This window comes from Oncorhynchus mykiss, chromosome 15 (assembly GCF_057628025.1).
Source record: "Oncorhynchus mykiss isolate SJ-2025 chromosome 15, ASM5762802v1, whole genome shotgun sequence".
NCBI lineage: Eukaryota > Metazoa > Chordata > Actinopteri > Salmoniformes > Salmonidae > Oncorhynchus > Oncorhynchus mykiss.
Genome location: NC_143036.1, coordinates 35301548 through 35315123, shown reverse-complemented (window position 1 = coordinate 35315123; position 13576 = coordinate 35301548). Strand labels below are relative to the sequence as shown.

General features: G+C 40.2%; 1 protein-coding gene across 1 annotated transcript in view; it reads right to left on the bottom strand.

The window, feature by feature from the left end:
* LOC110490017 (cadherin-12) overlaps positions 1-13576 on the bottom strand; it is a 200358-nt gene that overhangs the window by 104648 nt on the left and 82134 nt on the right. The gene's annotated exons all lie outside the window — the stretch shown is intronic.

Here is a 13576-nt window from a genome sequence, read left to right as displayed (position 1 = left end):
TTGGACTATTTCTGTATTTTGAATTTGGCACTTTGCAATTTCACAGGATGGGACACTACCGTCCCACCTGCCCAAGTGTTAAGGTAGTCTCAAAGTTTTGCTCACCTGAGTTGAAAAACCTCATGATTAACAGAAGACTAAGAGAGTTTTCATCTATATTTTTTGTAGCTGTCTATTTAACTCCACAAACCGATGCTGGCACTAAGACCACACTCAACGCGTTGTATAGGGCAATAAGCTAACAATAAAATGCACATCCAGAGGCGGTGCTCCTGGTAGCCAGTGATTTTAATGCAGGGAAACTGAAATCTGTCCTACTTCATTTTTACCAGCATGTCACCTGTGCAAATGGTGGCAAAAAACTCTTGTCACCTTTACTCAACACACAGAAACACATAAAGCTCTCCCTTGCCCTCCATTTGACAAATTTGACCATAAATCTATCCTCCTGATTCCTGCTTACAAGCAAAAACTCGAACTTGAAGTACCAGTGACGCTCTCAATACAGAAGTGGTCCAATTAAGGGAATGCTACACGACAGGACTGTTTGACTAGCACAGACTAGAATATGTTACGGGATCCCTCTGATAACATTAAGGACTTTACCACATCGGTCACCGGCTTCATTACTAAGTGCACCGACGACGTCGTCCCCACAGTGACAGTACGAACATATTGAGATTGAGAGCACCAGTTGTTTCGGGTGACTTTCTGATCTGGCTACCCATAGCCGATGTGAGTAAAAACAGTTTTACAGGGACAGCCAGATTACCAGGACACGTACCCAGAGCATGTGCTGACCAGCTAGCATGTGTCTTCACTGATATTTTCACCTCTTCTTGCTGCAGTCTATAATACCTACAGTACATGTTTTAAGCAAACCACTATAGTCCCTGTGCCCAAGAACACTAAGGTAACCTGTCTAAATGACTATCATTCGTAGCCATGGAATACTTTGAAAGGCTAATCATGGGTCACATTGACACCCTCATCCCAGCCACCCTGGACCACTCCAATTCACACACTGTTCCAACAGATCTACAGATGACGCAATCTCTATTGGGCTCCACACTTCCCTCTCCCACCTGGATAAGAGGAACACTTATGGGAGAATGTTGTCTATAGCTCAGCGTTCAACACCGTAGCGCCCTCCAAGCTCATCACTAGCTCAAGACCCTGGGACTGAACAACTCCCTCCCAGTGCAACTGGCTCTGCATGCTGACGGTATTTTTGTATTTGGTATTTTATTAGGATCCCCATTAGCTGTTTGATTCTTAAATTTGTTCTGGATTTGGGGATTGAGAAAAGACCCCTGTTGGCATGTCTGGTGGGGTAAGTGTGTGTGTCAGAGCTGTGTGTAAGTTGACGATGCAAACAAATTGGGATTTTCAATACATTAATGTTTCGGGCCGACACAGGTAGTGAGGGGAGGTAACAAAACATCCACCACGCTGACCATTTACATGCTGTCCGTCAACACTTACACTACCGTTCAAAAGTTTGAGGTCACTTAGAAATGTCCTTTTTTCAAAAGAAAAAAAAAAAATTTGTCCACTAAAATAACATCAAATTGATCATAAATACAGTGTAGACATTGTTAATGTTGTAAATGATAATTGTAGCTGGAAACGGCAGATATTTTATGGAATATCTACATAGGTGTACAGAGGCCCATTATGAGCAACCATCACTCCTGTGTTCCAATGGCACGTTGTGTTGGCTAATCCAAGTTTATCATTTTAAAAGGCTAATTGATCATTAGAAACCCTTTTGCAATTGTGTTTGCACAGCTGAAAACAGTTGTTCTCATTAAAGAAGCAATAAAACTGGCCTTCTTTAGACTAGTTGAGTATCTGGAGCATCAGCATTTGTGGGTTTGATTACAGGCTCAAAATGTCTAGAAAGAAATAACTTTCTTCTGAAACTCGTCAGTCTATTCTTGTTCTGAGAAATGAAGTCTATTCCATGTGAGAAATTGGCAAGAAACTGAAGATTTTGTACAATGCTGTTTAGGCCCTGGTGCACAACTGAGCAAGAGGACATGAACATTCACAATACATCACTGTATTTCTGATCTATTTGATGTTATTTTGATGGATTTTTTAAAATTTATTTCAAAAACAAGAACATTTCTAAGTGACACCAACATTTTGAATGGTAGTGTAGTTCCCTCCTGTACTCCCTGTTCACCCATGACTGCAAGGTCACGCATGACTCCAACATGACCATTAAGTTTGCGGACAATACAATGGTGGTTGGCCTTGATGATGATGAGAGCTTATAAGGAGGAGGTCAGTGATCTTGCAGTGTGTTGCCAGGTCAACAACCTCTCCTTCGACGTCAACAAGACAAAGGAGCTGATCATGGACTAGAGGAAATGGAGGGCCGAGCACGCCCCCATTCACATCATCGGGGCTGGAATGGAGCGGGTAAAGAGCTTGAAATTTCTCGGTGTCCACATCACTAAGGAATTAACATGGTCCACACACACCAACACAGTCGTGAAGAAGGCACGACAAATCCTTTTCCCTTTCAAGAGGCTGAAAGCTCTAGGCAGAGCTCCATGCCACCTAGCACCTCTATACCAGATGTTGTCAGAGGAACGACCTAAAAATGATCAAAGACTCCAGCCTCCCAAGTCATAGGCTGTTCTCTCTGCTACTGCACGGCAAGTGGTACCGATGAACCAAGTCTGGGACCAACAGGACCATGAACATCTTCTACCCCTCATGTGCCACTTCTACAGTTATTATCTGTCCTATTGCCTTGTCACTTTATCCCTTCCAAATGCACTGTCATGACTCTCTCTTTGCTGAGGATCTAAGGCCTTGGATCAGCTTGGCAAATAGCTGACAGAAAGCCAGACCCACCCTCCCCCCACCCTCTCTCCCACAGGAGAGGAGAGGGGGAAGTTGAGCCGGTTTGGACACCTTAACACCAGGTCATAAATTGTCAGCTGCAAAGGGATATTTTCACCTTCTAGTATTGAGATCAGAATGTGCTTTGTGTAGAGAGACTTTTGCCGCCAAAACCTTTTTCTCCAAAAAGTAAACATTGTAGCATTATTTCTGACAACCGAATGTTAAGAATGGTTAGTGGGGATCTAATGAATGATAATGACATAACAAAATAATAAACAATATGACATGAAGTATGGTATAACGAAATAACCAACTCGGAATGTGTACACAAGTTTACATCTAAATGTTTAATAAAATATATGATTAAGTATGAGAGTATTTTGGTGAAGATAGGAATGTGATTTTAGTCTTCATATAAACGTTTTGCTAGTAAGTAACTATGCACCAAGGGAGCACAGACATTGTGTCAGCATGATAGCACGCCCCTTTTAACCAGAGGATAAAAAGCCTTGCTAACGAAATTTACAATCAGACCAGAAAACGTGAGACAGTAGTCCACATGTTTGAAATGGTGACACCAGCAGACAGCGTAAGCTGAACTTTTCAAAATGGTTGGAAACTCTGAAAACCAACATGAGGTGAGAAGATAACGTCCTCTACGAGACCAGAAACATTCAGTCTGCAGCTTTGCATGTAAAAGTGGTCCTAGAACTTTGACTAAAGACACAAGGTGGGAAGGAAGAAATCCCATCTCAGACAATCAATGGTGCATCTTAGCCTGTTTTCTTTGAACACTCCACAACCAGAGAAGCTCTAAAACTAAGAAGGACATTGTGACCTCTGGTGGACAAGCCAAGCCTTACACCGAAGCATGAACTACAACAACCCTGTCCCCATAGAATGGTTGATTTGTTCAACAGAGAGAGGACAAACAAAGACATCTACGCATAAATAAACTCCCCTGGAAACATCATCTCACTGTCAACAGCATGTATTTTCCGCAAACTTAACATGTGCAAATATTTGTATGAACATAACAAGATTCAACAACTGAAATATAAACTGAACAAATTCCACAAACATGGGACTAACAGAAATGTAATAATGTGTCCCTGAACAAAGTGGGTTGGGGTCAAAATCAAAAGTAACAGTCAGCATTTGGTGTGGCCACCAGCTGCATAGGCTGCACCTCCTCATGGACTGCACCAGATTTGTCCGTTCTTGCTGTGAGATGTTACCCCACTCTTCCACTAAGGCACCTGCAAGTTCATGAAAATTTCTCGGGGGAATGGCTCTAGCCCTCACCCTCCAATCCAGCAAGTCCCAGAAGTGCTCAATGAGATTGAGATCCGGCCTTTTCGCTGGCCATGGCTGAACACTGACATTCCTGTCTTGCAGGAAATCACTCACAGAATGAGCAGTATGGGTGGTGGCATTGTCATGCTGAAGGGTCATGTCAGGATGAGCCTGAAGGAAGTGTACCACATGAGGGAGGAGGATATCTTCCCTGTAATGCACAGCGTTGAGATTGCCTGCAATGACAACAAGCTCAGTCCGATGATGCTGTGACACACAGCCCCAGACCATGATGGACCCACCACCTCCAAATCAATCCCGCTCCAGAGTACAGGCCTCGGTGTAACGCTCATTCCTTCGACGATAAACGTGAATCCGACCATCACCCCTGGTGAGCCAAAACTGTAACGCGTCAGTGAAGAACACTTTTTGCCTGTCCTGTCTGGTCCAGCGATGGTGGGTTTGTGCCCATAGGCGACGTTACCGGTGATTTCTGGTGAAAACCTGCCTTACAACAGGCCTACAAGCCCTCAGTCCAGCCTATTGCGGACAGTCTGAGCACTGGATGGAGGGATTGTGCATTCCTGGTGTAACTCGAGCAGTTGTTGTTGCCATTCTGTACCTGTCCCACAGGTGTGATGTTCAGATGTACCAATCCTGTGTAGGTGCTGTTACACGTGGTCTGCCCCTACAAGGACAATCAGCTCTCCGTCCTGTCTCCCTGTAGCGCCGTCTTAGGTATCTCACAGTATGGCATTGCAATTATTGCCCTGGCCACATCTGCAGTCTTCATGCCTCCTTGCAGCAAGTTCACGCAGATGAGCAGGGACCCTGGGCATCTTTCCTTTTGTGTTTTTCAGAGGCAGTAGAAAGGCCTCTTTAGTGTCCTAGATTTTCATAACTGTGACCTTTATTGCCCAAGCTGTTAGTGTCTTAACAACAATCCACAGGTGCGTGTTCATTAATTTTTTATGGTTCATTGAACAAGCATGGGAAACAGAGTTTAACTTCTTGAATCTACTTGAGACGCACATGTCCCAAGTAGGCACCTGGAAATGCAAATGCGCTACGCTAAATGCTAAATGTACTCGTTAAAACTCAAACCTTGATCAAAATTCACAAGCAGGGTATTAAATTAAAGCTACACTCGTTGTGAACCTAGCCAGCAAGTCAGATTTTTAAAATGCTTTTCGGCGAAAGCATCAGAAGCTATTATCTGATAGCATGCACCCCCCAAAATGCCAGCTCGACACGTAAACAACAGATTTTGCGATAGACGGCGCTACCCAAAACGCAGAAATAAAATATAAAACATTCATTACCTTAGACGAGCTTCTTTCTTGGCACTCCTATATGCCCCATAAACATCACTATTGGGTCTTTTTTTCGTTTAAATCGGTCCATATATACCCAAAATAGCTTTGTATTGAAGTAGTGTCATTCAGAAAAATTCATCGTTTTTAAACGCTGCGTAATTTTTTAAAATTAAAAAAGTCGACGATAAACTTTCACAAAACACTTCGAAATCCTTTTGTAATCCAACTTTAGGTATTAGTAAACGTTTATAATCTATCAAAACGATTACAGGGCGATGTCTCTTCAATAGGTCCTCACTTCAAAAACAATGCAATCTGATCTCTCCTTGAACTGCATCCGGGTGAAGACTGGAAAACTTGGGGTCAGACAGATGGATTTTCCAACAATTAATTCGATTGAAAATTAGTACAATGGCGCCATCGTGCGGAATTTGTATGAAGTGCAGGCAAATTTCCATTAAATTCTGTTCTCCTTTAACAACTGGTGGAAGTGACTTATGGAAATTATTTTTTGCTTTCAGAGAGCAGTTTTTCTTGCGTTTTTCAATGAAACACACGCTCTGTTATAGTCACAGCCGTGATTTAACCAGTTTTATAAACTTCAGAGTGTTTTCTATCCACACATACTAATCATATGCATATACTATATTCCTGGCATGAGTAGCAGGACGCTGAAAAGTTGCGCGATTTTTAACAGAATTTTCAAAAAAGGTGGGGGTAGATTTAACAGGTTTAAAACCTTTTTGGGATAGGGGCAGCATTTTCACTTTTGGATGAATAGCGTGCCCAGACGGAACTGCCTCTTACTCTGTCTCATATGCATATTATTAATAGTATTAGTAGTATTGAATGATGTCTGTGTGTTTAACCTGTTATGGCTGCAATCCCGATACCGGGATCGATATGACACCTACCAGTGAAAATAGAGGGCGCCAAAATTCAAACCACAGACATTTCATAATTACAATTCCTAAAACATACGTGTCTTATATAATTTTAAATCTATTTTCGTTGTTAATCCCACCAAAGTGTCTGATTTCAAATAGGCTTTTCAGCAAAAGCCCTACAAACGATTATGTTAGGTCTCCACCAAACCACAATAAGCACAGCCATTTTCCAGCAAAATATAACATTCAGAAAAACCAGAAATAAAGATTAAAATAATCACTAACCTTCAATTATCTTCATCAGATGACACTCATAGGACTTCATGTTACACAATACATGCATGTTTTGTTTGATAAAGTTCATATTTATATAAAAAAAATCTGAGTTTACATTGGAGCGTTAGATTCACCAGTTCAAAAAACATCAAGTGATTTTGCATAGCCACATCATTCAACAGAAATGCTCATCATAAATGTAGATGATAATATATACCTCTCCTTAATACAACCGCTGTGTTCGATTTTTACGGGAAAAAAAATGCATGCAATAATCTGAGACGGAGCTCAATTTAAAAACACCACAGCCACAAAGATAGCGTCAACATAAACAAGAAATTACATGATAAATATTCCCTTACCTTTGATGATCTACATCAGAAATCACTCCAGGAATATCAGGTCCACAATAAATGTTTGTTTTGTTCGAAAATGTCCGTTATTTATGTCCAAATACCTTCTTTTGTTAGAGCGTTTGGTGTACATATCCAAACGCTAATTCTGGTCAGCGTTGTATTGGACAAAAACTTCAAAAAGTGATATTACCGGTCAAAGAAACATTTCAAACTAAGTACAGAATCAATCATAAGGATGTTTTAAACATATAGCTTCAATAAAGTTCCAACCGGAGTATTCCTTCTAGTTTTCGTGAAATAGAAAGCAAGTGGGTACCATGAGGAAAAAGCGCAATCACAAAATGGCTGCTTGAAAGACAGCTGATAAATTCTGCTCTCAATCACTCCCACAACAACATAGAAGCCTCATTATAATTTATATTGATGGTTGACAACTAGTGAAACCCCTAGGCAGTGCAACATCATTCATATCTCAAGGGGATATCATTGGGGACTCTGGTGAATACATACAAAGCCCAGATATCTCACTTCCTGTTTTGATTTCTCCTCAGCATTTTGCTTGTCATATGAGTTATGTTATACTCACAGACATCATTCAAACAGTTTTAGAAACCTTAGAAAAATCCCTATCATACACTAATAATAATAATAATAATAATATACTTGTATTAGCAACTGAGACTGAGGAGTAGGCCGTTTACATTGGGAACCTTATTCATCCAAGCTACTCAATACTGCCTCCCAACCATAAAAAGTTAACAGAACTCATATGGCAGGCAAACACCTGAGAAGAAATCCAAACGGGAAGTGAGAAATCGATTTTCAAAACAGTGCCTATTGAAATCCCAGTGAGATATAAATGAGGATGCACTTCCTAGGGCTTCCAGTAGATGTCACCGTCTTCAGAAACTGGTTTGAGGATTCTACTATAAAGGAGGGGCTAATAATAGCTCTTTGAGTGAGTGGTCTGGCAGAGAGACTCGGTCCCATGACGCTCGTTCCCGACAGAGATTGCTCTCGTTCCAATGCTTTTCCTCAGACAACGAAATTCTCCGGTTGAAACCTTATTGATGATTTATGTTAAAAACATCCTAAAGATTGATTGCATACATCATTTGACTTGTTTCTACGGACTGGAACATAACTTTTTGTATGGAGGAAGTGCTCACGCCTCATGAAGATGGATTACTGGGCTGAACACGCTAACAACAAGTGGCTAAATGATGGGCTTTATGGAACTTTATGGAACAAATCAGTCATTTATTGTCGAACTGGGATTCCTGGGAGTGCTTTCTAATGAAGATCATCAAAGGTAAGTGAATATTTTGTGTTTTTTCTAGCTTCTGTTGACGCCAAAATGGCAGATATTCCTCTGGCTTTTTTGGGTTCTGAGCGCTGTTCTCAGATTATGCTTGTTCCGTAAAGTTTTTTGGAAATCTGACACAGAGGTTGCATAGAGGATAAGTCTCTTTAATTCTGTGAATAACACTTGCATCTTTTATTAATGTTTATTATGAGTATTTCTGCAAAATCACCGGATGTTTTGGAATCAAAACATTACTGCACGTAAGGCACCAATGTGAACTGAGATTTTTGGATATAAATATGCACATTATCGAAAAAAACATACATGTATTGTCTAACATGATGTCCTATGAGTGTCATCTGACGAAGATCACAGGTTAGTGATTAATTTGATCTATATTTCTGCTTTTTGTGACTCCTATCTTTAGCTGGAAAATGGCTGTGTGTTTTTGTGACTTGACTCTGACCTAACATAATCATATGTTGTGCTTTCGCTGTGAAGCATTTTTTAAATCATGATGGGTAGATTAACAAGATGTTTATCTTTCATTTGCTCTATTGGACTTGTTAATGTGAGAAAGTTACATATTAAAAAAAAAAAAATGAATTTCGTGCGCTGCCTTTTCAACGGAATGTTGTTGAGGTGTTCCGCTAGTGGAACCCCTGCATTAGAAAGCTTAAACCCTTTACAATAAAGATCTGTGAAATTATTTTGATTTTTACTAATTATCTTTGAAAGAAAGGGTCCTGAAAAAGGGACGTTTCTTTTTTTTCTGAGTTTATATACATTGCATTTCTTGTCTGAATGGATGGTGGTTAGGGTGCTAATTATTCTGATTTCTGTGAGCGTAGTTTCTAAATGTATCCAAGTGTTCTCTATCTTTGTTTCTCCCTCTCTTTATCTATCCCCACTCCCTTTCCATTTTGTAACAAGCCGTCATATCGTGTCAGTCCACTAGGAACTTTTATCTCATGTAAGTGTGTATTCTGTGTTAGTATGTGTTGATTCAAGAGTTCTGCAACATTCAGAATGAGACTGATTTGAGGTAATGATTAATAAGTGACTGTTTTTGATGTCAGATAAATCTATATATCGTTAGAGTTTAATTTGGGAGATGGTAACTCATGGATATGGCAGACATATGCCCCCTTTGGAGAGATGGGGTACCCCTAGTAAACTGAAAAAAAAATCAGTCAAAAATTGCTAATATATGCAAATAAAAATTATTATTGGATAGAAAACACTCTAAAGATTCTAAAACCGTTGGAATTATGTCTGTAAGTATAGCAGAACTCACAGGGCAGGCATTCTTTCAAACTAGTTTTTGTGGCCATGAAAGTTGGAGCAACTTTGACGTCATCGCCCCCACCCTTCCCAACCAGTTATGATTCTGGGGAGACTTTATATCTCTTCCGCTAGATGTCCTCTTTCAGTAGAGCTTTGAATCGTTCCAATCCCGCGAGAATTGACCCTATGGGAGTGAAATTAGTGCGTGCCACGAGAAAATAGGCTGTGCGTAGGGGCGCGAATTGGTCCCAGCCATTCCTTTGTTCCAGCACTCAAGAGAAGGGCAGATGATGGCCGATTGAATTGAAGTTTGTTTTGTGTGTCTAAAACATCATAAAGCTTGCTTCTGCACTTAGTTTGACCTGTTTAGTCGACATATAATATGTAATTTTGAAGTTTTGATACGCAACTTTTCCGGACCAGAGGACGTTTTGGGTGCATTTCAGCTGATGTTATTAGCAGTAGCTAATACAAAGACGCAAGACTTGAAACCAAACGATGTATTGGGTAAGTATGAAGCCTTCCAGAACATTCTGAACGAAGACCATCGTAGGTAAGGGAATATTTATGCTTAAATCTGTGTTTCTGTTGACTCCAACATTACGTAGAAATGTAGCTTGGAACTGAGCGCCGTCTCAGCATATTGAATAGTGTGCGATTTCTGTAACGTTAAAAATAAATCTAACAAAGCGGTTGCATAAAGAAGCAGTGTATCTTTCTAACTATATGTAGAACATGTATATTTAGTCAAAGTTTATGATGTCTATTTACGTTATCTTGCCGCGCTACCTAGATTTCCTGCGGGCATTTTTGAGTAATTTCTGAACGTGAACTCACTGTAAATGGACATTTATGGATATAAATGGCATATTATTGAAAAAAAAAAATTTACTGTGTAACATGTCATATTACTGTCATCTGATGAAGATTTTCAAAAGGTTAGTGAACGATTTATTTTTTAATCCCGCGTTTGTTGATTGCATGTTTTGGCTATTCAAATGAGCTGTGTCTGGTGGTGGTTTTACATATATATGTGCTATGTTTTCGCCGTAAAACATTTTAGAAATCTGACTTGCTGGCTAGATGAATAAGGTGTTTATCTTTCATTTGAGCTATTGGACTTGTTAATGTGTGGAGGCTAAATATTTTTAAGAATATTTTTGCGTTCCATGCGCCACCGTTTCAGCTGAACGTGGGAGGGTTGATTCCCAATTGGGAACCAATATCGTAGACAGGTTAAACAACTTTTCCCGTGGTGCCCATAAATTCCTAATGAGTTATTTGTTACATGATTAATTTAAATGGGTAACAATTAAAACATTGTTAGTTGATAAAATAAATAACAGTCATCACATTAATGCAAGTCACATCATGACAGTACATACATTGCCTTTGGGAAGTATTCAGACTCCTTGACTTTTTCCACATTTTGTTACGCTACAGCCTTATTCTAAAAGGGATTACATAAATACAAATCCTCAGCAATATCCACACAATACCCCATAATGACAAAGCGAACACAGGTTTTTAGAATTTTCTGAAAATGTATTTATACAGTGGGGCAAAAAATAATTGTCAGCCACCAATTGTGCAAGTTCTCCCACTTAAAAAGATGAGAGACCTGTAATTTTCATCATAGGTACAATTTAACTATGACAGACAAAATGAGAAGAAAAAAATCCAGAAAATCACATTGTAGGATTTTTTATGAATTTATTTGCAAATTATGGTGGAAAATAAGTACTGTATTTGGTCAATAACAAAAGTTTATCTAAAAACTTTTATGTCCTTTGTTGGCAATGACAGAGGTCAAACGTTTTCTGTAAGTCTTCACAAGGTTTTCACACACTGTTGCTGGTATTTTGGCCCATTCCTCCATGCAGATCCCTCTCTAGAGCAGTGATGTTTTGGGGCTGTTGCTGGGAAACACAGACTTTCAGCTCCCTCCAAAGATTTTCTATGGAGTTGAGATCTGGAGACTGGCTAGGCCACTCCAGGACCTTGAAATGCTTCTTACAAAGCCACTCCTTCGTTGCCCGGGCGGTGTGTTTGGGATCATTGTCATGCTGAAATACCCAGCCACGTTTCATCTTCAATGCCCTTGCTGATGGAAGGAAGTTTTCACTCAAAATGCTTCACAGTAGGTATGGTGTTCTTTGGATGCAACTCAGCATTCTTTGTCCTCCAAACACGACGAGTTTAGTTTTTACGAAAAAAATATATTTTGGTTTCATCTGACCATATGACATTCTCCCAATCTTCTTCTGGATCATTCAAATGCTCTCTGGCAAACTTCAGACGTGCCTGGACATGTACTGGCTTAAGCAGGGGGACACGTCTGGCACTGCAGGATTTGAGTCCGTTCACCGTTTGCTCACCGTTCTTGTGATCATTTTGATCCCACGGGGTGAGATCTTGCGTGGAGCTCCAGATCGAGGGCAATTATCAGTGGTCTTGTATGTCTTCCATTTCCTAATAACTGCTCCCACAGTTGATTTCTTCAAACTGAGCTGCTTACCTATTGCAGATTCAGTCTTCCCAGCCTGGTGCAGGTCTACAATTTTGTTTCTGGTGTCCTTTGACATCTCTTTGGTCTTGGCCATAGTGGAGTTTGGAGTCTAACCGTTTGAGGATGTGGACAGGTGTCTTTTATACTGATAACAAGTTCAAACACGTGCCGTTAATACAGGTAACGAGTGGAGAACAGAGGAGCCTCTTAAAGAAGTTACAGGTCTGTGAGAGCCAGAAATCTTGCTTGTTTGTAGGTAACCAAATACTTATTTTCCACCATAATTTGCAAATAAATTCATTAAAAATCGTACAATGTGATATTCTGGGTTTTTTTCATAGTCATAGTTGAAATGTACCTATGATGAAAATTACAGGCCTCTCATCTTTTTAAGTGGGAGAACTTGCACAATTGGTGGCTGACTAAATACTTTTTTGCCCCACTGTATATAAAAAAATATATATACTGAATACTTATATTCATAACTATTCAGACCCTTTGGTATGAGACTCAAAATTGAGAGCAGGTGCTTCCTGTTTCCATTCTACAACTTCATTTGAGACTGCCTGTGATAAATTCAATTGATTGGACATGACTTGGAAAGGCAAACACCTTTCAATATACACCTGTCAGAGCAAAAACTATGCCATGACGTCAAAATAATTGTACGTAGAGCTCCGAGACAGGATTGTGTTGAGGCATAGATTTGGGGAATGGTACCAAAATATGTCTGCAGCATAGAAAGTCCTCAAGAACACAGTGGCCTCCATCATTCTTAAATTGAAAAACTCTTCCTTCAGCTGGCTGCCCGGCCAAACTGAGCAATCGGGGGAGATGGGTCTTGGTCAGGGAGGTGACCAAGAACCCAATGGTCACTCTGACAGAGCTCTAGAGTTCCTCTGTGGAGATGTGAGAATCTTCCAGAAGGACAAGCATCTCTGCAGCACTCCACCAATCAGGCCACTTCTCATATGACAGCTCATATGCACATCAATTCGGTATTGGTTCTCTTTGTATATACAGTGGCTTGCGAAGGTATTCACCCCCTTTGGCATGTTTCCTATTTTGTTGCCTAGCAACCTGGAATTAAAATAGCTTTTTGGGGGGTTTGTATCATTTGATTTAAACAACATGTCTACCACGAAGAAGATTCTAAATATTTTGTATTGTGAAACAAACAAGAAATAAGACAAAGTGAACACTTGAGCGTGCATAACTATTCACCCCACCAAAGTCAATACTTTGTTGAGCCACCTTATGCAGCAATTACAGCTGCAAGTCTCTTGGGTTATGTCTTTATAAGCTTGGCACATCTAGCCACTGGGATTTCTGCCTGTTCTAAACTGCTCCAGCCCCTTCAAGTTGGATGGGTTCCGCTGCTGTACAGCAATCTTTAACTTCTTATGGCTGGGGGGCAGTATTGAGTAGTTTGGATGAATAAGGTGCCCAGAGTAAACGGCCTGCTCCTCATTCTCAGTTGC